The sequence below is a fragment of the Leuciscus leuciscus genome, assembly GCF_965113295.1.
Source record: "Leuciscus leuciscus genome assembly, chromosome: 10".
Taxonomy (NCBI): Eukaryota; Metazoa; Chordata; class Actinopteri; order Cypriniformes; family Leuciscidae; genus Leuciscus; species Leuciscus leuciscus.
This window is the reverse complement of record NC_138734.1, coordinates 23,042,332-23,067,657: the sequence shown is the minus strand read 5'-3', so window position 1 is coordinate 23,067,657 and position 25,326 is coordinate 23,042,332. Positions and strand designations below refer to the sequence as shown.

The 25,326-nt window shown below is 37.2% G+C and overlaps 3 long non-coding RNA genes across 5 annotated transcripts; 2 read left to right on the top strand and 1 right to left on the bottom strand.

Annotated features, from left to right (window-relative positions):
• Window positions 1–2,528: 2,528 nt before the first annotated feature.
• LOC309508528 lies at window positions 2,529–5,481 on the top strand. The gene is made up of 4 exons (XR_014209505.1): window positions 2,529–3,724; window positions 3,827–4,024; window positions 4,130–4,241; window positions 4,852–5,481. It is a non-coding gene; the product is annotated as an uncharacterized lncRNA (long non-coding RNA).
• Window positions 5,482–8,848: 3,367 nt separating this feature from the next.
• LOC309508513 lies at window positions 8,849–21,075 on the top strand. 3 transcript variants are annotated; one of them, XR_014209473.1, is made up of 5 exons: window positions 8,849–10,107; window positions 10,682–10,800; window positions 11,306–13,600; window positions 18,528–18,608; window positions 20,690–21,075. It is a non-coding gene; the product is annotated as an uncharacterized lncRNA (long non-coding RNA). The 3 variants fall into 3 exon arrangements; XR_014209474.1 differs by lacking the exon at window positions 20,690–21,075 and having other exon boundaries at window positions 8,850–10,107; window positions 18,528–20,683; XR_014209475.1 differs by lacking the exons at window positions 18,528–18,608; window positions 20,690–21,075 and having other exon boundaries at window positions 8,850–10,107; window positions 11,306–13,162; window positions 13,411–13,868.
• On the bottom strand, window positions 14,225–16,044 carry LOC309508533. The gene is made up of 3 exons (XR_014209513.1): window positions 15,753–16,044; window positions 15,536–15,647; window positions 14,225–14,888 (listed from the first exon to the last, which is right to left on the bottom strand). It is a non-coding gene; the product is annotated as an uncharacterized lncRNA (long non-coding RNA).
• Window positions 21,076–25,326: the final 4,251 nt, after the last annotated feature.

The window sequence follows — 25,326 nt, the reverse complement described above, 5'->3', positions numbered from 1 at the left end:
AGATATACAGGAAAAACAAAAAAACATTAAATGGCAATTTCTGGAGAGTTTTGTGCAAAGAAATGGAGAAATTGAGTGTTACATGATATGTGAAAAACTGCAAGGTTAAGAGCAAATACTTTGCATTGTTGCAGTATTAACAGGTATTAGGACATTTAGCATTTACATTACTGTTAATCAGCAGTGGTGGAATGTAACGAAGTACAAATACTTTGTTACTTTATTTAAGTACATTTTTCACATATCTGTACTTTACATAAGTAGAATCAATAGTGCATAGGCTACTTTTGACTTTTACTTCGTTACATTTTGCAGCAATTATTATACTTTCTACTCCACTACATTTCTACAATGTTTCGTTACATTTTCTGATCAGTTTTCCCCTGCCAAAACAGGGATTGAAAAATCTCCTGTTTTCGGTGCTGATGCGGTGGTGACGCGTTCATGTAACATGTAAGGGTGGCGCTGCCAATAAAGGCCTAAAAGCTGTCACAAAGAACCGGCAAAAGTAATGATTATGAATATGTAAAATATAGCAAGGAGACATTTTAATTGTTTATTAATGAACAAGTGTTTTCTAAAAATTACACATGCAGCAGTCTGTTTACTTTTTGAATTGTTCTGTTTAAAAGAAGACATTTCAAGCATTTCATTTTTTTTTTTTTTTTACCTCAGAATAGTTTATATCTCACAATTCTGATTTTATAACACGAAATTTCGACGAATATCATGCAATTCTTACTTTATATCTCCCAATTGGGACTTTATTACTCAGAATTGCGACTTTATTTCTCAGAATTGCGACTTTATTTCTCACAATTCTGACTTCATATCTCGCAATTCTGAGAAAAAAGGGGCGTCGCCACTTTTGAATAAGAAACAACATCAAGACTATAAAACTCTGCACATCACATTTTTGACTTTATTGATTTTGCTTTTATTCGTAATGCAATGGACCGGTCAACGGGACATAAATTAATCCTTAAAGGATGGGACTTTATGGGACATTTGCACAAAACGAATAAATAACTTACCGTAGCATATTTTATAAGTCGCTCCGGGGTCGCATATCAGTCAAAAAATGCGCCACGAGGAAGAAAAAACATAGGATATAGCCTAAGTCGCACTGGACTAAGTCGCATTTTTTTAGAAATTTATTTCACACACACAAAAAATTTTTTACAGACAGTTCTCCGTTACGGACGTGAGCGCTCTAAAGCGGCACTAAAATAATGTTTTAAAACTTTCACAGAGACCTCAAACTGAAAGCACAAAGCCTGTCTTTAAATTTAATTTCGTTTTGTATTAATTGTATCTTAATTTTAATCGATGTTTCATCAACCAATTGTCTGGATTTAATATAGGCTATTAGAAAATAGATAATCAGGACACGGAGGCGCCGGCGAACCTCCCAGATAGCATGTTAATCGGCCCGAGCTCGGCTGCCCCGCGGCGCCTGCGGCTCAGACTCGGCATCGGCGTGTGTTAACCGGGCCGATTGTGGCCCGCAGCTCGCTCTGGCACATGCATTTTTGTTACGGCTGTAAAGCACTGGGCCGATTCATGTTCACCGTAACTGGTCGGCTCTGCTGTATGATCTGGACCACTTCTGGAAATGACTCGGCTTAGGTTAAATCAAGGATGGTTTTAATGTAGCAATAATTAACATAAAAATTATTTTAAAATTGACGTAAATTCCTGACTGTATCTTAGTATGTTATACTCGTCGAATGTCGTTGTCCAAAACAAAATATATGCGGTAAATAATAATAATAATAGAGTCATTTTGCACAGAGCAATTTTTAATATTTATAACCATAGCAAAAATATTTAGTTGTCATGAAGATTCTTTACGTGTATTTTAAAAATGCATGGGCGCTCGACATCACTCGCACAGTCACGGTGATTGCAGTCGCGCATCGGCTGAGTAGTTGGGTAGTCTAAAATGAACACTGAGTCTAAAATTCATTTTACTGGCTATTTCAAATGTTTACCAGCAGTGACGGTTAAACTCTGGGCGCTCGGCTCAGATGCGTTTACCGGTATGAAGCCGATTTCAACAGTTGCTGCAGCGAGCGTCAGCACGCAAGACGTGTGCACAACTTTCGGTGAGATAAAACTCAACGCCTGACTTAAAATCATCCCTTTTCGATCCTGCGTCATTACAGTGAACTTAAGTTGTGTTCAATTTCCTTAAAAAGCATCAACATTTCACGCCGAGCATAGCTTCAATCGAGTTACGTCGACCTACATATTTCGAACTGTTGCTGATTAAATGTTGATTATTATCGATCCGTTTAAACTTTGTTCATGTTCATTTGACAGTGCTTCCCTAGATGAAACGAAAAGAAAGAATTCAGAACTCGAATTCTATTAATTAGGACAACAATATACAATTTTTGTCTGAGTAAAGTAGTGCAAATGGGGGTAATATGAAAGCTTTTATGGCGCGAAGTTAACGAAGCTAACATTGACTAACGTTAGCTGCGCTGTTTTTGCGCTAGCAGCTCATTTTTTCGTTCTGCTAGTTGGCAAAGAATTAGTTTCTAGGCTAGACACCATTTTTATTGAATGCAATTTACGTGAATAATATTTACGAGCACAGTCTTTGATCTGTGGAAGAAAATAAAGTGGAACAAATGTTAGCTGGCTTAAGGCCAATTCATACCGCACAGACAAACGCCAACAAACACGTTTTGTCCTAAAGTATGTGCACATTTTGATCCTGTAAGAAAATATTTATTTTACTTATGTAAATAGAGGAATGATGTGGGACTTTGGTCTGCTGAAAGCTGGGTCATGTCTGTTGCTGAGTGAGATCGGGACTCTTATTATGAAAATGAACTGAGGACTCTTATAACGGTAGAGGAGCAGCTGCGCCTGCGCCGGCGACCTCACAGTTGCTGGGGATTATGATTACGCTGACACGTTTGCTCCCGGTTTTACAGGTATGATACAACATATGTTCATGCTGCAAATATTTTGTGTATTAATGTTCTGGGTTGTGAAGATCTATGTGCAGACCGTCCGCCATTTTGTGAACGCTGTGTATGACGTCGTGAAGTGCATTTAATGGCCTTTTTCACAGGGGCCTGTAACAGATGCACTCTCGACATTTAACAATATAAAACGAGAAGAAAGTTGTGTCTGAAAGCTGCAATCTTTTACTTGTATTGGTTAAAATGAATGAATATCTCGTGTTTTTCCGTGGGTGCTCGAGTTTGTCGGTGTCTGTTGGGGCAGTGTGAACATGACACTTATTTTTCATAACATTCTGAATACAACGACAAACTTTTGTTGGTGACTTTTTTTTGTTGGTGTTTGCTGGCGTTTGTCTGCGGTGTGAATTGGCCTCTAGTTGTACTTTTATGGCGCAAACTGAAATCGCACTTTATAGCTAACATCAACATTACCTTTGGCTAAATGCGGTCTGTACAGACAGGTTTGAAAAGTTTATTAGCTACCCTAGGGCTGGGCGATATGACTGAAAACTGTATCATGATGTAAGCGTTTCATATCAGTCGATAATATTGATATTTTTTATGACCTATTTAAAATAAGGACCAGGAGAAAAATATATTACATTCAACATTTTTATTTTAAACTTAACCTTCCTCTGATTATAATCCCCTCAGTTATAAAGGCAGAAATGTCAACACAACCATGGAAAGCAACACCATGGAAGACACAAAAGACAGGTCTTCTCAGGAGGCTGTGCCTACAGGTAGGAATTCTACAAAGTGAACTCTCTCGGTTTACTCTGACATATCTACGTACAATGTTTTGCTACTAATCTGTTATGCCTGCTTTTTCTTGTGTCTTACAGCAATTGCTAAGGAGATCCTCATCCAGCTTGATTCTATCAGAGAGCAGCAGTTGCTCATCCTGATGCAGCTCCTACAAATCTCCAGCAGTTCCAGACTTCACGCCAGACCCAACACATTTTGGGCTCCTACTTTCAACTATTGAGGAGCTACAATGTTTGTAGGAGACGTTAAAGAATCCAGAGGAGAAGAAGAATTTGGTGAGTTAAATTATGCATTAATCAGATCATTCCTAAAAGTCAGTCCCCACTCTCACTCATGCTATATTCCTTAAATAACTAACGAGTTACATGTCTTTGTTTCAGACTGTTCTCCTTGGAATGGTCGGAGGCATGACTCTTAAAGACACTGTGGGGCAGGTCCTGAAAAGAGCAATGAACACTTCGCTGGCGAGACTCATTAAAAGTGTGGTTCTGGGTGAGTGTCAGTGCTGGATAACTGCACTGTGGTGACATCCCAGGGCTCTACAGTGCAACCTATTTATTTATTTATTTATTTACTGGCTGTGACGGTGACAAAGTATTTAGGAGCACCAGTGCGACTGACCTGATCAGGTTCTATGGGTGCACCCTCCATTGAAACTAGAGCTGCAACGATTCCTCGATTAAAAAAAATCCTCAATAGCAATTTACCCGTGTTGAGTAACCGGCAAAATACCGGAAGTGGCGCATTCCACAGACGAGAATCCATGAATAACATTATTACACCGTTTTCTAAGGCTACGCGATCTATTTAAAACCATTTACAATCATAATATAGCATAGTGCTATCATGAAATCACAAAGGCTGTGATTTAGTTAAGAATATGCGCTTTAAAAAAAAAAATGCCCCGGCAAGTCATTTTATCAAATACCGCCTTTTAATGGGTAGGTTAATTTGTCATTGATCAGAAGGTGCTCCTAAATTTTTGACTGTTTAAATTAAAAAGAAATGTAAGTGTAGAGCCCTGCATCCAAATTAAGTTTTGGTGGTTGCTGAGTAACATCACGTGGTCATGCTGCCCTCTTCTATCTTGTGTTTTTCTCAGATGCAGTCCGCCGCAATGCCCTGACCAAAGATTCTACAGAAGAGGAAACAGAGCTGCTCATCACCAGGTGTCTGTGGTTAGCCTCTGATAGGGATGGTGGCCGAAGTCAGAGGGTGAACAGGCAGACAACGTAGACAACTCAAATATCGCGGTGGGCCAGAATTAAATGTTTCAAAGTTAAAAATGTTGATATTGGAAAATGGTATTTGAACTCCTTGATTCTACATTAATGCTGTGATATTATTTCTATTCTATTCTTTTCAATTCAAATCTGTTAATAAAAAGTGTGTGCGTAGACTACTCAAAAACGCAGTGGGCCAGAATTAAATGTTTCAAAGTGAAAATGTTGATATTGGAAAATGGTATTTGAACTCCTTGATTCTACATTAATGCTGTGATATTATTTCTATTCTATTCTTTTCAATTCAAATTTGTTATTAAAAAGTGTGTGTGCGTAGACAACTCAAATGCAGTGGGCCAGAATTAAATGTTTCAAAGTTAAAAATGTTGATATTGGAAAATGGTATTTGAACTCCTTGATTCTACATTAATGCTGTGATATTATTTCTATTCTATTCAAATCTGTTATTAAAAAGTGTGTTTATCCTATTTTTGTAGTGTGGTCCAATAAAAAATGCATTAAAAATGAAACCTGTCTTCCTTGTGCTGTTTTACTTTGTTTATCTTGCATAAATAACGGCTGCTAAGCAATTTTAGTATTAACCTGATATGAATGGAAATCAAAGTTCAAATAAGCCCAAATAAGGAACGGGATTGGAGGCGAGCTATACGTCCTCTCACTCGGGTTTCCGCAATCGGGCCGCGTTAAAACCGAGCGCTCGGCCGAGTGTCTTTAGCCTTAATCGGGCCGCGTTAAAACCGAGCGCTCGCAGAGCAATCGGACCTAGATTCATGCCGAGGATTGGCCGATTGTTTTAGCCTTAATCGGGCCGCTTTCGGCCCGCACAATTTTTGCTAGCTGGGCTGGAGCTCGTCTCATAAATGAACCGAAACTCAGCGTGGGCCTATAAGGTAGCCTATTGCCTCACAGACCTGAGACATATAGATAGCTTGAAATGTCTACTTTTAAGCAGAACAATTCAAAACGAAAGAAAACAGACTGCGTTGCTTATGTAATTCGAATGAAATGTGCATTTCTCTCTGGCGCTGCGAAGATCGCGAGTCGTCAACTTCATCTGTCTAGCCGACACTGACATAAAAAATAACTGTTTTAATAGTAAACAATTAAAATGTCTCCTGCTATATTTTACATATTTGCCTGTTCCTTACAAAACACTGACAGTGGTTGTTTTTTTTTTTGTTTTTTTTTTGTTTTTTGAGCAGCTGCGGACAAATTCATTCGACATACACACAATAGACTATTACGTAACACTCTGCGCTTATGTTTTAAAAACATAATTTAACATATAAATAACCATTTTTAAATAGCCCACTTAAAGTGTTTATTACAAATAAATGACTAAATGCTAAAAATTTATACATTTTAATGAACAAACATATGCGTTGCATTTACAATTCTGTGAAAACAGCACCCCCACTTCCCGCGGCCCTGAATAAAATGAATATGGGTTGGAATATGTTATGTTCTGTGGAGAGTATCCGGTGGGTAGCCTAGTATTACTTTTGGTTTGCGCAGTGTAATTCACAGAATTACAAAAAAATAAAAATATTTTGCCACCTAAAAGTTAAAAAAAAAATTTGTGTCACGTCCACGGCATGTGTAGCCTATTTCCCTCATATTAAATATTAAACGCATGTGTAGACTGATATTTTTCTAATGTCTGGACTCCTTCATTAAGGGAGTATTGATATATAAACAGTTTTAATATATTGGTATTAAATGCATTTTCTGAGAATTTATATTTCAAGTTTTTACTGCATGTCACGTCCATAACGCTGGAATTGACATCACTTGATTACACATTGTATTACCTTGTTATGATATAGTGACCCATACAATGTGCCAAACATATTTTCCTTACCTTGTCGTTCAAGGCCAGGGCACTTTTTGTACAACCAACGTTGTGCTGAACTGGTTGCAACTTGACAAAATTGATCTCCAGCGGCGGCCAGCAGCTCGTGAGTTTTTATTTATTTATTGTTTAAGGCGGTTGAAGGTTCTGGAACTTTTGCGCGCTTCCACATCCCGCGCAACTACGGATCTCCCAGGAACATTCATTATAGCCTATATTGCTGCGTACATTTATCCGTGTCGGAGTTTTGAGAAGTAGCCTAAAGCCTTGTTTATACTCGACGCAGCCGCAAGAGCGCGAGTGACCGCAGACCGCGCGCGCACCTCTCCAGATGGACGAGGCATTTATACTTGACGCGCGCGCCGTTGTGTTATTCTTTGAAACGACAGGGGGCGACTCGGAGTAATTTACCTCTAAACCACCGGGAAACAGCAGTGAAGAAGTAGTTTGCCGGAAAAACTAACATAAAAACATGCGTTACCTTTTTACTCTTTGGCAATGTTAATAAAAATATAAGTTTTTATTTTTTGTTAATATAGCATTTACAGTAACTGAGTTTGTAATACAAAACTACATGCAGTAGGTTTATTGTACTTTCACTGCATGCAAACTAAATAAAACAGCTGAAGCCTTATTGAAGAGTGTTTAAACTTTAATTTTATCAGCAGGGCAAACTTCTGCTACTGTAAATGTAAGCAGTTACTTTAGACAAGTGCAAACTGGGTGCTTAATAGAAATGTGTTTCTTTTCACAAAATGAGAGGCTTTTATTGGTCGCCATCAATGTAAATGTTTCTATGTGTATAGAGACAAAAGAATGAGGTTAATCACTGTCTGTTACCATCAGTGTACTGCCTCACTTTTATTTATGAAGACATTTATGAATGCAAACACAAAATAAAATCTTTAGTTTTTGTTTTTATTTCACAGCAAACTATAAATACAAATCTCTTTTGTAAATGAATTAGAATTTTAAATAATACACAATAGATAAAAAAAAAAACGTTTCTGTTTACAAATTTTTAAGTACTTTGTAATGTGTGTAATGGTAAACAAAGTCTATGCATCGTTGTCCCTCAGTGCATCAAAAAGGACCTGATTCAGCTTGAACTTTACATCAAGCTTCTTCCTTGGGTCCACTTTTGCAAGCATGTCAGCTAAAACTAATGTAAACCTGTAGTCCTCATTGTCCTGCTGCATGGCACTTTGTCTCTCTTCGTCCAGCCTCTCCAGTCTTTTTAGCAGGACATCTTCAGTGCTCCGTTTTCTTTTACGGGATAAAGGACATGGCGACTGGAAGGGATGCTGTGGATTGCCTCTCGGTGATGGTGTTTGTAGGGAGGACAAAGATGGCGTAGGAGATGGTGGAATATGCAATGTTATAGGAAGTGGAGAGATGGGGGGTGGTGATGGCGTAACTGGTGAGGAGCTGTCCGAAGTTGTTGTCTCTGGAGGTGAAGCAGATGTTGAAGATGTTCCAGATGACTGTGTGGCCATGGAGATATGATCATCTCTGGTGTTATCTTCCTCCTTAAAAAGGCAATAAGTAAAAAAAATCAATAAAAAATCTTTTAAAAAACACAATGCTACAGAAATATAGAATGCCTATGTAAACACAATGTATTCAAGTTCCTCAGGCACATTACTATATACTTACATGTTCAACACAGTAAAAGTATTACTTTGCTAATAACTTAAAAATTAAACATACAACTTAACTTTTAATGAAGTAATTACGTTATACAACATAGGCCTATCATACAATCTTACGCCTATTTACGTCAAAACAAAATTAAATTACCAAAAAAATACTAGTTAAATTCCTTAACTTTTAAAAGAGAAAAGGTACCCACCCAGCACCAGTCGTCATTAAGACGTTGTTTTTTGGGCTAAATCAAGTTGGCCCGTCATAGTCTTCATTTAGCCCAAAAATAGACGTTGAAAATTGGGCTTTGTTTGGTCCGTCTGGTTTGGTCCAAATTTAGCCCAAACATAGACGTTGAAAATTGGGCTTTGTTTGGTCCGTCTTGTTTGGTCCAAATTTAGCCCAAACATAGACGTTGAAAATTGGGCTTTGTTTGGTCCGTCTTGTTTGGTCCAAATTTAGCCCAAACATAGACGTTGAAAATTGGGCTTTGTTTGGTCCGTCTTGTTTGGTCCAAATTTAGCCCAAACATAGACGTTGAAAATTGGGCTTTGTTTGGTCCGTCTTGTTTTGTCTAAATTTAGCCCAAACATAGACGTTGAAAATTTGGCTTTGTTTGGTGACTTTGGTCCTTCTGATTTGGTCCAATTTTAGCCCAAAAAAAAAAAAAACGTTGAAAATTTGGCTTTGTTTATTTAGCCCAAGACCACATATAGCCCTAATATAGCATACATACAATTAAAGTATATTGTAGCAAGTGAAGAAATAGATTGTAGAAATAGTTTCAAAGTTACGTGTCACTGCACATCCCAGGAATACATTATTTGTAAGCACCCATATACGTTCGCAAACCATACCTACATGATTTGGCATAAATCCAGCAAAAAGCGCACCCTAGTGGTTCATATCTAGTTGGAAAACGCTTGTGCTGAATATTATTACACCTATTTCTGAACATTTGTTAACAATTAGCCTACATTAAATATGTCTAATGCACCCATAAAAACAGTAAACATCACAGTAGTTTCCGTAGACCCCGATAAACAACAGCACTTAAATAGCCTATTAATAACTGCATATTAATATATTCACATATATGTGAAGCACTGTTAAATATATTGAAATACATTTTGTATATTTAAAATACATTTTAAAATACTTAGAACATGAAGCTTGTTCCTCGTGTTACATCTATGTTCATAATTATATCATGTAGTTTTTGCTATTTTGTGTCTACACCTCGTTTACCATTTCTAAAGGTAGGCCTATATATTATATTATAATGTAGCCTATATAGCCTATAAATTACTTCAAACATTGTTTTACATTTTCAATGCTTTCATATTCTCATTCTATTTACAGTTTGCGATGCCCACAGGCCTACTATCCACTTAATAATGTATCAGGTTTCAGGATATTTTAGCTGATTATCAAATAATTCACTCCATCAATCTAAATGTATGTAAATGCTGCGTGACTTCTACATGTTTCAATGGGCGCGCGCTGTACATTCAAGCCGCATTTGATCTGGAACGGAGGGCGTTACCATGGAAACGAGGGCAGCTCAACTGACAATCAGCGAAGCTCCGTCTCTCACTGTTGTTTTAACTACTTTAAGGTAAGTTTAGTCCATAAAATTACACAAATAGTACATACAAATGTTCCTGACACTTTCTTTCATGTAAATGACTCGCTTCCGTTGAATATTTACTTTATAGAAATGGTTTAGTGTCTTCGCAAAAGTCCGTTAGCATCTCAACCGTTAGGCTAACTAGAGGTAACGTTATGTTAGGTTAACTGTAGACTTGAGCTGTAAGTTTGGGCTTTTAATCACATCTTATGTGTAGATGAGAGATTTTGATAGTTTTGTAAAGGTTTTGCTGACAATTGGTCAATGGATGAATGGAAATAAGCTAATTTATTTAACCTAAGTACACACTGTATGGTTAATTCATAGTTATCACGTGACGTCACACCATTACGCCCACCTGGAGGGCAAAATAAGGCTTTCCTCCACTGCCCAGTCCTTTTTATCAGGTTTGTAGTTAGTATTAATGTAGTAAAACAGTGTTATTAAAAGATCAAATTCAATATACGCTTATTCATGATGCATACTTTGTACAGGTAAGCAGATGAACACAGAACAAATTATTTATAGCATAATAATATTGTTTGTCTTCTCCCCTTTACAGTATTGTTTGCCATCTAGTCCTGATCACAGAGTTTAGCTCCAAACCCAATTAAGCAGACCTGAGCAGCTGATCCAGGATCACCAGAAACTCTGCAGAACTTTGGTCTGGACACCAGTGTTGTAAGTGCAGAACATATTGCAGGAGATCTCAACATTGTCTCTCAAGGTCCACTTACATACAGAGGTTTACTCCAATCTAGTCCAGCACACCTGAACAAGCTAATCAAGGTGCATAACTCTCTAGCTCAGTAGTCAGTGGTTAAGGGCCGTCTTTATCACAAAATCCTTACAGTGCACTGAAACATTCGCTCCCTAAAAACTCACTATGTTATCGGAAGTTCTGAAGCTCAAAACTTTAATCACACGATACTTTGAACTTGCTACTCAAGTTCGCTACAAAATGACATGTGATAGGTGATTTTAAAACACAAACCAATATTATATTTCAGCATAAACATACGTCGCTAGACAGGTAATGTCTAATCACGCAAACATTTACAATTTATGTATGACTGAAATCTTGCACGTACATGTAGAGGGAAAACTCAAGTGTATACTTTACATTTTGGACAACCATTGTTTTTTTACATTTACATTTTGGTTATTGATTTCTTTCTCACTTTAGATGCTGGAGAAAAAACAGCCAGGCTAAAGCATTCAAAGTGGAAACTTCTGTCGTGGCTCAATAATCCGGGATTGGGATGGTGGAAGGAGCAGAAGATCAGAGATCAGGAAGAGATCTACTGGTGCCCCTGAGGAACTGATTTACCTAATGCGTCAAACATTACCAAACATTTTCATCACTCACCTTCATGTCGTTGCAAACCTGTAAGACTTTCGTTCATCTTTGAAACACAAATGTAGATCTTTTTAATGAAATCTGAGAACTTTCTGTCCCTCCATTTCACAGTTTATGCAACTACAACTTTCAAGCTTTAGAGACATTATAACAATAATCAATATGACTCCAGTGGTTTAACCTCAACTTTATGAAGTGAAGTGAATGCTTTGTGTGTGTGCAAAAAACCCATTGCATCTTTATTCACAAAATATACATCTCTGACACGTTCACGGAGCACCACGATTCATCAGTGTTGTGTTGGCGAGAGAGCCAGCGATCTCATGGTGCAACATGCGTCGGAGATACATCATTTGTGAATAAAGACGTAATTGTATGCGCACATAAGGCATCTGTTAAAAATATCTTCATTTGTGTTCTCCACAAAAGTCTTATGGGTTTGGAGCGACATGAGGGTAAGTAATTAATGACAGAATTTACATTTTTGTGTGAACTATCCCTTTACTGTTTTCTAATGTGGTTATAATTGGTCATTGTTCTGTTTTATTTGTACAATATTTATGTTATATGTTACAATATTTTTAAGATTTATTGTTTTGAAAAAATGTTTATACAGAAAAGAAAAATTTGATAAGTCACAGTAAAAACTTTATAATTGTTTTAAAAAAATTATGTTTCAAATAAATGCTGTTCTTTTGAAAGTTCTATTCAAAGAATACTGAAAACTGTATCATAGTTTCCACAAAAATATGAAGCCGTACAACTGATAATTTTTTTTTGATAATCAAATCATCATATTATAATGATTTCTGAAGGATCATGTGACACTGAAGACTGAAGTAATGATGCTGAAAATTCAGCTTTGCATCACATGAATAAATTACACATTACTATATATTTACATGTATATTTATGAAATGTTATTTTTATTGTAGTAATATTTCACAATATAACTGTTTTTAGGGTATGCTTCATCAAATGCAGGCTTAAGATGTGATCAGGAAAGTGTTTTTTTATGTGAAAGATGTATCTGATGTGTCAATAAATGGTTTGCAAATCTTTTATGAATTGTCTTATTATGAATATTAAATATAATCATGAATTCACGGTTGACATTAGGCCTGAAAATGACGTCTTTTCAACTCACTTTACAACCTAATTTAGACGCGATTGGGACGTCCTTTTATTGGCGTCTTTTCAACGACCTGGAAAAGACGGCTTTTCACCTTTCACTTTTCAACCAAATTTTAACGTTGTTTAGACGTCTGGCAATGTCGTCTTTTCGACGTCTTTTCAACGAGTTTTTGCTGGGTGGGTACACTCTCAGAAAAAAAGGTACATGGTGGTACAAATAATGTTCCTCAAAGAACAGTTTTGTACCTTTTCAATAATAGTACCTTTAATGGTACAGGAAAGACCACTGAAGATACTGTTTTGTACCTGTTAAGGTACAATTGAAATTAAGGTACATAATTGTTCTCACATCAAGGGTACAGTTATGGGCCAAATTACTGTTTCATTCATGATTGGTTGCTGTGTTGAGTATTTGGCATAGCAACAAGACACTGATTGGTCGAAATCGCTTCAGCCACGAAATTTTCCGAACTGACAGCGGGAAGCAGGCTACACAACTGCAGCGCGGTCGAGAGTTTATTTTATCAAACTTGAAGACGAAATTTAAAGGTGAGTTCTGACAATTTATGTATATATTTAGTTCACAATTCTAAAATATAAATGTTTCAGCCACTTAACGTTAATTTAGCGAGTTAAATTAGCTTTGCTCCAAATGCTTTTTAGCCATTTGACTTGTACATTACACTTTACATTTTTTTTATGCAATTATTGACTAGTATTAAGTCATCACGTGTACAATATATGGCGTTTGTTCTCCATTATCCACTATAACTGTTAAATGTTAACTTTGCTATTAGGCAACATGAAACTGATTGCCCAAGGTTGCTGCAGCCGTTACTGCATTTTCAAATAGACCGGAGAGCGGGAACTTCGAGAAGCAGATTACGAGCACGAGCACCACCACAAGCCATGGCTTCGCCCTCTTTATCGTCAGAAGTACTTTAGCTGGACTCGAATTATAAGACGAAGAGAAGAGGAAATTCAAAGGTGGGTTTTATGTTTATGTTTAACCAAATAAAAATGTATAAAACGTTACAGCTACTCAACATGATAATAGCGAGTGTAACGTTAAATAGCTTAACTTAATTGTACGAATCCAGTCAGTGATATTAGTCGTCTGCAAATATATTTTAAAGCAATTGAGTTTCTGTGTCGTAAGTTCACATTTAATACATTATTGTTGTAAATGAATGCTCAAGCAGAGGTGCCATGCTGGTGTACTTTACATTAGTCCACAATACTGTATGCGGTTTTGGAACAATTCCCAGCTAGCAAAAATTGTGCGGGCCGAAAGCGGCCCGATTAAGGCTAAAACAATCGGCCAATCCTCGGCATGAATCTAGGTCCGATTGCTCTGCGAGCGCTCGGTTTTAACGCGGCCCGATTAAGGCTAAAGACACTCGGCCGAGCGCTCGGTTTTAACGCGGCCCGATTGCGGAAACCCGAGTGAGAGGACGTATAGCTCGCCTCCAATCCCGTTCCTTATTTGGGCTTATTTGAACTTTGATTTCCATTCATATCAGGTTAATACTAAAATTGCTTAGCAGCCGTTATTTATGCAGCCGTTATTTATGCAAGATAAACAAAGTAAAACAGCACAAGGAAGACAGGTTTCATGTTTAATGCATTTTTTATTGGACCACACTACAAAAATAGGATAAACACTTTTTAATAACAGATTTGAATAGAATAGAAATAATATCACAGCATTAATGTAGAATCAAGGAGTTCAAATACCATTTTCCAATATCAACATTTTTAACTTTGAAACATTTAATTCTGTCCCACTGCATTTGAGTTGTCTACGCACACACACTTTTTAATAACAGATTTGAATTGAAAAGAATAGAATAGAACAGAATAGAATAGAAATAATATCACAGCATTAATGTAGAATCAAGGAGTTCAAATACCATTTTCCAATATCAACATTTTCACTTTGAAACATTTAATTCTGGCCCACTGCGTTTTTGAGTAGTCTACGCACACACTTTTTAATAACAGATTTGAATTGAAAAGAATAGAATAGAAATAATATCACAGCATTAATGTAGAATCAAGGAGTTCAAATACCATTTTCCAATATCAACATTTTTAACTTTGAAACATTTAATTCTGGCCCACCGCGATATTTGAGTTGTCTACGTTGTCTGCCTGTTCGCCCACTGACTTCGGCCACCATCCCTATCAGAGGCTAACCACAGACACCCGGTGATGAGCAGCTCTGTTTCCTCTTCTGTAGAATCTTTGGTCAGGGCATTGCGGCGGACTGCATCTGAGAAAAACACAAGATAGAAGAGGGCAGCATGACCACGTGATGTTACTCAGCAACCACCAAAACTTAATTTGGATGCAGGGCTCTACACTTACATTTCTTTTTAATTTAAAAAGTTTAGGAGCACAGTCAAAAATTTAGGAGCACCTTCTGATCAATGACAAATTAACCTACCCATTAAAAGGCGGTATTTGATAAAATGACTTGCCGGGGCATTTTTTTTTTTTAAAAGCGCATATTCTTAACTAAATCACAGCCTTTGTGATTTCATGATAGCACTATGCTATATTATGATTGTAAATGGTTTTAAATAGATCGCGTAGCCTTAGAAAACGGTGTAATAATGTTATTCATGGATTCAAGTCTGTGGAATGCGCCACTTCCGGTATTTTGCCGGTTACTCAACACGGGTAAATTGCTATTGAGGATTTTTTTTAATCGAGTGCTCGACTTTAATCGAGGAATCGTTGCAGCTCTAGTTTCAATGGAGGGTGCACCCATAGAACCTGATCAGGTCAGTCGCACTGGTGCTCCTAAATACTTTGTCACCGTCACAGCCAGTAAATAAATAAATAAATAAATAAATAGGTTGCACTGTAGAGCCCTGGGATGTCACCACAGTGCAGTTATCCAGCACTGACACTCACCCAGAACCACACTTTTAATGAGTCTCGCCAGCGAAGTGTTCATTGCTCTTTTCAGGACCTGCCCCACAGTGTCTTTAAGAGTCATGCCTCCGACCATTCCAAGGAGAACAGTCTGAAACAAAGACATGTAACTCGTTAGTTATTTAAGGAATATAGCATGAGTGAGAGTGGGGACTGACTTTTAGGAATGATCTGATTAATGCATAATTTAACTCACCAAATTCTTCTTCTCCTCTGGATTCTTTAACGTCTCCTCCAAACATTGTAGCTCCTCAATAGTTGAAAGTAGGAGCCCAAAATGTGTTGGGTCTGGCGTGAAGTCTGGAACTGCTGGAGATTTGTAGGAGCTGCATCAGGATGAGCAACTGCTGCTCTCTGATAGAATCAAGCTGGATGAGGATCTCCTTAGCAATTGCTGTAAGACACAAGAAAAAGCAGGCATAACAGATTAGTAGCAAAACATTGTACGTAGATATGTCAGAGTAAACCGAGAGAGTTCACTTTGTAGAATTCCTACCTGTTGGCACAGCCTCCTGAGAAGACCTGTCTTTTGTGTCTTCCATGGTGTTGCTTTCCATGGTTGTGTTGACATTTCTGCCTTTATAACTGAGGGGATTATAATCAGAGGAAGGTTAAGTTTAAAATAAAAATGTTGAATGTAATATATTTTTCTCCTGGTCCTTATTTTAAATAGGTCATAAAAAATATCAATATTATCGACTGATATGAAACGCTTACATCATGATACAGTTTTCAGTCATATCGCCCAGCCCTAGGGTAGCTAATAAACTTTTCAAACCTGTCTGTACAGACCGCATTTAGCCAAAGGTAATGTTGATGTTAGCTATAAAGTGCGATTTCAGTTTGCGCCATAAAAGTACAACTAGAGGCCAATTCACACCGCAGACAAACGCCAGCAAACACCAACAAAAAAAAGTCACCAACAAAAGTTGGTCGTTGTATTCAGAATGTTATGAAAAATAAGTGTCATGTTCACACTGCCCCAACAGAAACCGACAAACTCAAGCACCCACGGAAAAACACGAGATATTCATTCATTTTAACCAATACAAGTAAAAGATTGCAGCTTTCAGACACAACTTTCTTCTCGTTTTATATTGTTAAATGTCGAGAGTGCATCTGTTACAGGCCCCTGTGCAAAAGGCCATTAAATGCACTTCACGACGTCATACACAGCGTTCACAAAATGGCGGACGGTCTGCACATAGATCTTCACAACCCAGAACATTAATACACAAAATATTTGCAGCATGAACATATGTTGTATCATACCTGTAAAACCAGGAGCAAACGTGTCAGCGTAATCATAATCCCCAGCAACTGTGAGGTCGCCGGCGCAGGCGCAGCTGCTCCTCTACCGTTATAAGAGTCCTCAGTTCATTTTCATAATAAGAGTCCCGATCTCACTCAGCAACAGACATGACCCAGCTTTCAGCAGACCAAAGTCCCACATCATTCCTCTATTTACATAAGTAAAATAAATATTTTCTTACAGGATCAAAATGTGCACATACTTTAGGACAAAACGTGTTTGTTGGCGTTTGTCTGTGCGGTATGAATTGGCCTTAAGCCAGCTAACATTTGTTCCACTTTATTTTCTTCCACAGATCAAAGACTGTGCTCGTAAATATTATTCACGTAAATTGCATTCAATAAAAATGGTGTCTAGCCTAGCAACTAATTCTTTGCCAACTAGCAGAACGAAAATATGAGCTGCTAGCGCAAAAACAGCGCAGCTAACGTTAGTCAATGTTAGCTTCGTTAACTTCGCGCCATAAAAGCTTTCATATTACCCCCATTTGCACTACTTTACTCAGACAAAAATGTTATATTGTTGTCCTAATTAATAGAATTCGAGTTCTGAATTCTTTCTTTTCGTTTCATCTAGGGAAGCACTGTCAAATGAACATGAACAAAGTTTAAACGGATCGATAATAATCAACATTTAATCAGCAACAGTTCGAAATATGTAGGTCGACGTAACTCGATTGAAACTATGCTCGGCGTGAAATGTTGATGCTTTTTAAGGAAATTGAACACAACTTACCTCAAGTTCACTGTAATGACGCAGGATCGAAAAGGGATGATTTTAAGTCAGGCGTTGAGTTTTATCTCACCGAAAGTTGTGCACACGTCTTGCGTGCTGACGCTCGCTGCAGCAACTGTTGAAATCGGCTTCATACTGGTAAACGCATCTGAGCCGAGCGCCCAGAGTTTAACCGTCACTGCTGGTAAACATTTGAAATAGCCAGTAAAATGAATTTTAGACTCAGTGTTAATTTTAGACTACCCAACTACTCAGCCGATGCGCGACTGCAATCACCGTGACTGTGCGAGTGATGTCGAGCGCCCATGCATTTTTAAAATACACGTAAAGAATCTTCATGACAACTAAATATTTTTGCTATGGTTATAAATATTAAAAATTGCTCTGTGCAAAATGACTCTATTATTATTATTATTTACCGCATCTATTTTGTTTTGGACAACGACATTCGACGAGTATAACATACTAAGATACAGTCAGGAATTTACGTCAATTTTAAAATAATTTTTATGTTAATTATTGCTACATTAAAACCATCCTTGATTTAACCTAAGCCGAGTCATTTTCAGAAGTGGTCCAGATCATACAGCAGAGCCGACCAGTTACGGTGAACATGAATCGGCCCAGTGCTTTACAGCCGTAACAAAAATGCATGTGCCAGAGCGAGCTGCGGGCCACAATCGGCCCGGTTAACACACGCCGATGCCGAGTCTGAGCCGCAGGCGCCGCGGGGCAGCCGAGCTCGGGCCGATTATACATGCTATCTGATTGAACGCCAACGAACAGTGCGCAGATAAAATCACTCGTTCTGTGTTTAAATGAATGCGATTAACGTTACCTGATTCTGTCCTAAGTCGTATACATGTCATATACATTCATTTTATCATAGACCTTTGTTGAAACTCATGTGTCTTTGATTTTTAGATCATGATGGGGTAAACTGTCAGTGCTGTCTGGTATCAGTGATCACACATCTGAAAGTCTTCCTGCGTCCTCAGCTGTGAGGCAAGTATCAGTACATGAGTTATTTGAGTTTCTTAATCTTATGATATTCTTTTTTCTGATGAGGTTGAATTTATTTTTCTAAGACAAAATGTTTGCCATAATGACAGAGTGATGTCAATCTTGATAAAGCACAGTAACTGCACTTCAAATTAATTCTGAAAGATTTCTGTCACTTAACTGAAAGTATATTCACCTAAAACTCTGACATTCACAAAGTATTGTAGCATACAGGTACCAAATGTCAATATGAAATGTAACATGCAAAATGGCAATGCAATGTGTAAAATGGCAATGTATTTCTGTATTTATATTTACATTTTCTATATGATATGTGCAACATCATTCTGGAGCAAAACAAATATTCAAAATCAATAATATAATAATTTGCATTACTACACTAGCTTTAACCTAAAATTAAAACATACATTTGAAAATTGTATAATTATGTTCAAAAATAAAAAATAAGATGTATTACAGAAATTAGATGTTTAAAATGTTCAAGCAAATATTATAGCAAAATTATAATTTAGGTTATTTTTCCTAGTTGCTTTTACACTCAAAGTTAAGGCACTTGATGCAATGATCGTCTCGGAATCCTTTTTTAAAATCCAGATTGAATTTTGCCACGTTCATCGCGAGTATTTAATAAAAATGCAATCATAAGTGTCGTAACTGTGAGTGTAAATGCAATTAAGAAAAATAGCATTTAAATTATCATTTTGCTACAATTTTAGGTTGAACATGTTAAAGGGTTAGTTCACCCAAAAATGAAAATTCTTTAATCAATTACGAGCTTTCTGACCCCCCATAGACAGCTAAGCAACTACCACTTTGACGCTTTAAAAAGTTCCTAAAGTGATTGTAAAACTAATCCATATGAATTGAGTGTTTTAGTCTAAATTTTGTGCTGCCTTTATGATGAACAGGTTGAATTTAGGCTTTTATTCATCAATTCACATCAGATACGGTAAACGGAAGCTCTAGCGTGTTCGCTTGACATGCGAAAACAAATGAGGTTAATTCTCGTGTGTTGCGCAGCACGTTTGAGAAAGAGGTTTGTTCTCACGTGTCAAGCATGTTCGGTTGAGCTTCTGAAATCTGTTCATCATATAAAGCGATCATGTCTCTTCAGAAAATTTGAACTACGGTAAACTGCTCGATTCAAATGGATTGGTCTTACGATCTCTTTATGAACTTTTTGAAGCATCAAAGTTTTAGTTGCATGGACTGTCAATGGGGGGACAGAAAGCTCTCAGATTCCATTAAAAAGATCTTCATTTGTGTTCCAAAGATGAACGAAAGTCTTACAGGTTTGGATCAACATGAGAGGGAATAATTAATGACAGTTTTTTTTTAATTTTGGGTGAATTATGCCTTTAAACATCTCTAATCATTTTTGTAATATGTTTAAATTATATGTTAAGACAAGTGTAGGAGATGGCTAATTTAATTATATTATTGAATTTGAATTGTCACTTTGCCCCAAACATTGCACATATGGTATGGAAAATGTAAATTTAAATAAGAAATACATTGCCATTTTATATATTACATTGCCATTTTGCATATTAAATTTCAAAATGTCTTTTGATACCTGTATGCTACCATAATAAAGAGATCGTAAAATAATTTGAATTGAGCAGTTTAGTCCAAGTTTTTCTGTAGAGATACGATCATTTTATATGATGAACAGATTTAATTTAGGCTTTTATTCACATATAAATATTCATCAATTCACACATCAGTTGCGGTAAACGGAAGCTTAAGCATGTTTGCTAGAGGTGCGAAAACCGATGATGTTCATTCTCGTGTGTTTTGCAGCACGTTTGAGCTTCTGTTTGTTCAATGTTTAAATGTGAATAAAATCCTAAATTGAATCTGTTTATTATACTAAGCGGTAGTCTCTTCAGACATTTTTTTACTAAACTTCTCAATTCAAATGGATTAGTTTAACATTTTACTTTTCTGGGTATTTTATATGAAGCTTTAAGTGAATCATTTAAAACTTTGTGGAAAATGTAAAAATGCAGAAAGTTTTTTTTTGTGTGTGTGTGAAAATTGTTTTCTTATCTGCATTTCAGTTATTCCAGAAAATGGACCGAATGCATGCTGTGGTTGATTTAAGGTGTTTCCAGGATTCCTTAAAGGTATAGTTCAGCAAAAAAAAATTATTCTGTCATTAATTATACACCCTCATGTCATTCCGAACCTGTAAGACCATCGTTTACCATTGTTTATCTTCGGAACACAAATGAAGATATTTTTGATAAACTCCAAGAGCTTTCTGTTCCTCCATTGGTAGCCTACGCAACTAATACATTCAAGCCCCAGAAAGGTAGTAAAGACACCATTAAACTAATCCAAGTGACTCCAGTGGTTTAACCTCAATTTTATGAAGCGATGCAAGTGCTTTGTTTTGCCAAAAAAACACAAAAAAACATAATTTACCTCTATATTTACAAAATAATAATATAGCTGCGAGCAGCGATTGCGGGCCCAAGCCGGTGGCACCGCCACCCTGGTGCCTTTAGTTACACTAAAGGCACCGGGGTGGCGGTGTCACCGGCTTGGGCCCTCCATCGCTGCTCGCAGCTATATTTATATATATATATATATATATATATATATATACATATATATGTATATACATACACATATATATATATATATAATAAAGATGGGAAATTTTACTTGTCTTACCTTATTCTGATTTTATGATACACTCAAAATATTCCACAACAAATCCTTTAAATTTAATGTAAAAATAAAAACGAAAGTAAGTGTTGGGCTCACGTAACCCTTTCATTAGAATCAAAACGTTTCAACAGTTGTGATGTATTTGGATGCTAAACTATTCTTTATTATAGGCTTTGTACTTCACTCGTGTTCCAATATCGACGGAAAAAATCATCCTCTTCACACGCGCAAAAATGTGCTTGGAAAAATCACAGTGGAGCAGTGCTTACTGTGAATGTACGAACTGTACTACTGACTATTTAAACAGAGCAGTGTGTATATGTTAGGTTTACTATTTTATTATATTTTATTAAGGCTATAATGAACAGGCTGCGATGTCAAGTTTGCAATGCTGGAATGTGGTGTGATTTAACAGTAGACACATAAAAACATAATTGGCACATCATTTTGTTCATACAGGACATCATTCAAACTGCAAAGTGTTTGCTTATATTTATATACACTCGCAATAAAACACAACATTGTGCTTTTGTAAAATAAATTCAAGCAATCCACCCCCCGAAATGGCGTTCATTTTAAAATTAAACTAAGCTCTTGGCTAAACAGGCATTCATAACTGTGAGCGCCCACGGCGAGGAACGAGCAGAAAAAGAGCGAACGTTTTTTTGTTAATTCCTACTTCCATAGGAATTCATTGAAAATGCTCGCTCTACTCAGCACCATTATTAAAGTCTGTGCAGACATCTGTATTTTACTTTAAGTTAGCGATTTAAAAGCCCCCAGCAGTGTCACAGGTCGATTAACCGACATCCCTAATATATTTATATATACAATAGGCCTACCTGAAAGAGAATTTGGCTTGCCCGACCAGAGTAGCCTGATTTGAACGTCAATGACAAAAAATAACTTGGGAATCACTAAAACGAGAGATTATTCTAATTTTATTACATTCATTTTAAGTTGCAATCAACAGTTGATAATAAATGTATTACTGATCAATGGTAACAAGGTTGCGCTGCTGAGGCTCGTGCAGCTTCTCCAGGAGAAACGTAAACAAATGAGCGCAGCACACAAAAAAGAAACCCAGTTAACAACATACTGACTATAAAAATTACAAATATGGAGTTTTTATATATTTTATAACCTATGATAGAGTTAAGCAACCTCACTTGACGAGTAGGCTACCGTTTCCTGAATACAATCACAATTGAAACTGTGACATTGATTTCATACAACAGGTTAATAAACAGTTATAATTAAGTCACTTACATTTTAGATGCAATATTGACTGTTTTTGTTCTGTTTCAGTAGCAAAAGTAGTTAAACAAAGATCACAGCAGAACCGTCGCGCATCTCACGGCAACTTGTTTTCTCATTACTGAATGATTCAGTTTTTTGAACGAATCGGTTGACTCAAAGATTCAATGATCAATCCATAAACATCTGTCTCAATCATGAATGACTCAGTCATTCGAACGAATCGTTTGAACGAATGAATCAATGACTCGCTCATTAAGACGGTCGCCTGGCGACACCTAATGGCGGTTTAGTGTTATGTTTAAAAGTATCATTCTTTCCAACGTGTGTGCATCATTATCAATGTCCGTGCGGACGTCCGAATTTTACTTTCACTTTTATATTAGCGATTTAAAAGCACCCGCTCGTGTCACACGTCGATTAACCGATGGGAAAATATCCTCACAGTCATATACCTAATACATTTATATTTAAATACAATATAGGCCCACCTAGTAAAAAGTTTAATATACTATTTGTATATCCTTTTGGACACAAGAGGGCAGAATAGCCCTATGTTTGCTTTTTTGTTGAACCAAATAGCACTAAATAGCCTGTTTTTAACTTTTTTTATACTTCTTGAATTGCAAAAACAGAATAAAATGGGTTTAGTTCTAATATTTGTATAATTTTATATAAAAATAAACGGTGTATAATTACATTTGTAGAAGATATGAGATGTTTTCTGATTCCTTTTTTGACATTACTTTAATCCCTCGCCATATCAAAACCGTTTGAGATATTCAATATCCGTTCACAATTTAGCATCTTTAATGTATTTTCATCATGTTGAAAAAGTTTGGTGTGAATAAAATAAACCACTTAGCAGGACTGGGTAAAAATTCAGAGGCTGATTTTGCAAAGAAATCCAGATTCAAACCAAAATATCTGACTTCCTGATGGCCGAGCTAATGAATGTAAATTAGAAAGTTGTCCGGCTTGATGAGTACAATATACAAACTATTTTTTTTTTACTGTAGTTAAAACTAACCCGCCCACTTTTGTCAAAAGCATGTTGAAAGTGACACACTTCCTGCTGCCAGTTGGTGGCGCTATAACTTTGACTCACAATAGTTATATCCATCTGATCGGCCTCTTACCACGAACACACTGCTGAAGTTTCATCAAGATCAGTAATGTATGCAGAAGTTATTCCACTTCGTGTTTCTCTTTTCTCGCCATAAATTCGTTTCCTCGCCACGGCCAAACCGTTCGAGATATCAAAAATCCGTCCGCAATTTAGAATCCTCAATGTCTTGACTTCATGCACACCGAGTTTGGTGGGGATTGGATGAATTCTCAAGGAGGAGTACTTCGCATTCCACAGCAAGCGTTTTCCAAACAACCCATAATAGCCGACTTCCTGTTGGGCTGGCGTAAAACTTGACCAGGGGAAAGTTGTTCGGCCCGATGATATCTATATGTATACCGAGTTTCATATTAATTCATGCAAGCGTGTTTGATCTATGGACCAAGTTTTGGGACCCCGTTCAAGGGGGCGCTGTTGGGGTTCCGACTTGTATGTAAAGTTTCAAGAGTTTTTGAGCACGTTAAGGACCCCAAAAGCCCCTGAAACCTTGATTAACAATATAAAAGCAATAGTCAAATCCCCCCTCCCCTCACACACACAGAGACACAGAGAGGGGGAGAGAAAATTCTTCAGAAAATCCACATTCAAACCAAAATATCTCTCTTCCTGTTGGTCGGAGATCGTTAATGTAAATTAGAAAGTTGTCCGTCTTTATGAGAACAATACACATACCAAGTTTTGTTGCTGTTGATAAAACTAACCCCCCCACTTATGACTAAAGGTGGCGCTACTGAGCCCCTCACCACGCCCGTTTCTGAAACTTTGCACATGTCTACGGGCTAATAAATGTGATGTGTCTGTCGAGTTTCATCCAATTTCAAGTATGTTAAGAGTCTCAAAAGCATCAAAAAAGAATATTAAAGTTTGAAGCGTTGCCATGGCAACAGTATTAAAGATATCAAAAATCCTTTCACAGGTCTACATCTGCCGTGTGTTTACATTATACACATAAACTTTGAAGCAAATCGGGTAAAAATAAGAGGGTGATTTCAAAGCATTTTGAAAGGGACACACTTCCTGCTGCCAGTTGGTGGCGCTATAACTTTGACTCACAATAGTCACATCCATGTGATCGGCCTCTTACAACGAACACACTGCTGAAGTTTAATCAAGATCAGTTAATGTATGCAGAAGTTATAACACACTTCCTGTTTGCATTATTCGCCATAAATTCGTTTCCTCGCCACGGCCAAACCGTTCGAGATATCAAAAATCCGTCCGCAATTTAGCATCCTCAATGTCTTGACTTCATGCACACCGAGTTTGGAGGCGAATGGATCAATTCCCTAGGAGGAGTAGATCAAATTCCACAGCGTGCGTTTCCAAACAACCCATAATAGCCGACTTCCTGTTGGGCTGGCGTAAAACTTAGAGCACGGAAGTTGTTCGGCCCGATGAGATCTATATGTGTACCGAGTTTCATATTATTACATGCAAGTGTGTTTGATTTATGGACAAGTGTTCGGATCCCGTTCCAGGGGGCGCTGTCGAGCCCCCCTGCCACGCCCGGGTACCAGCTTCAGCCAGGCCCTGATGGCCGCAGGTTCTGACCCGTGTGCAAAGTTTCAAGAGTTTTCGAGCATGTTAAGGGTCCCAAAAGTGCCCGAAAGGTTGACAAAATAATAATAATAATAA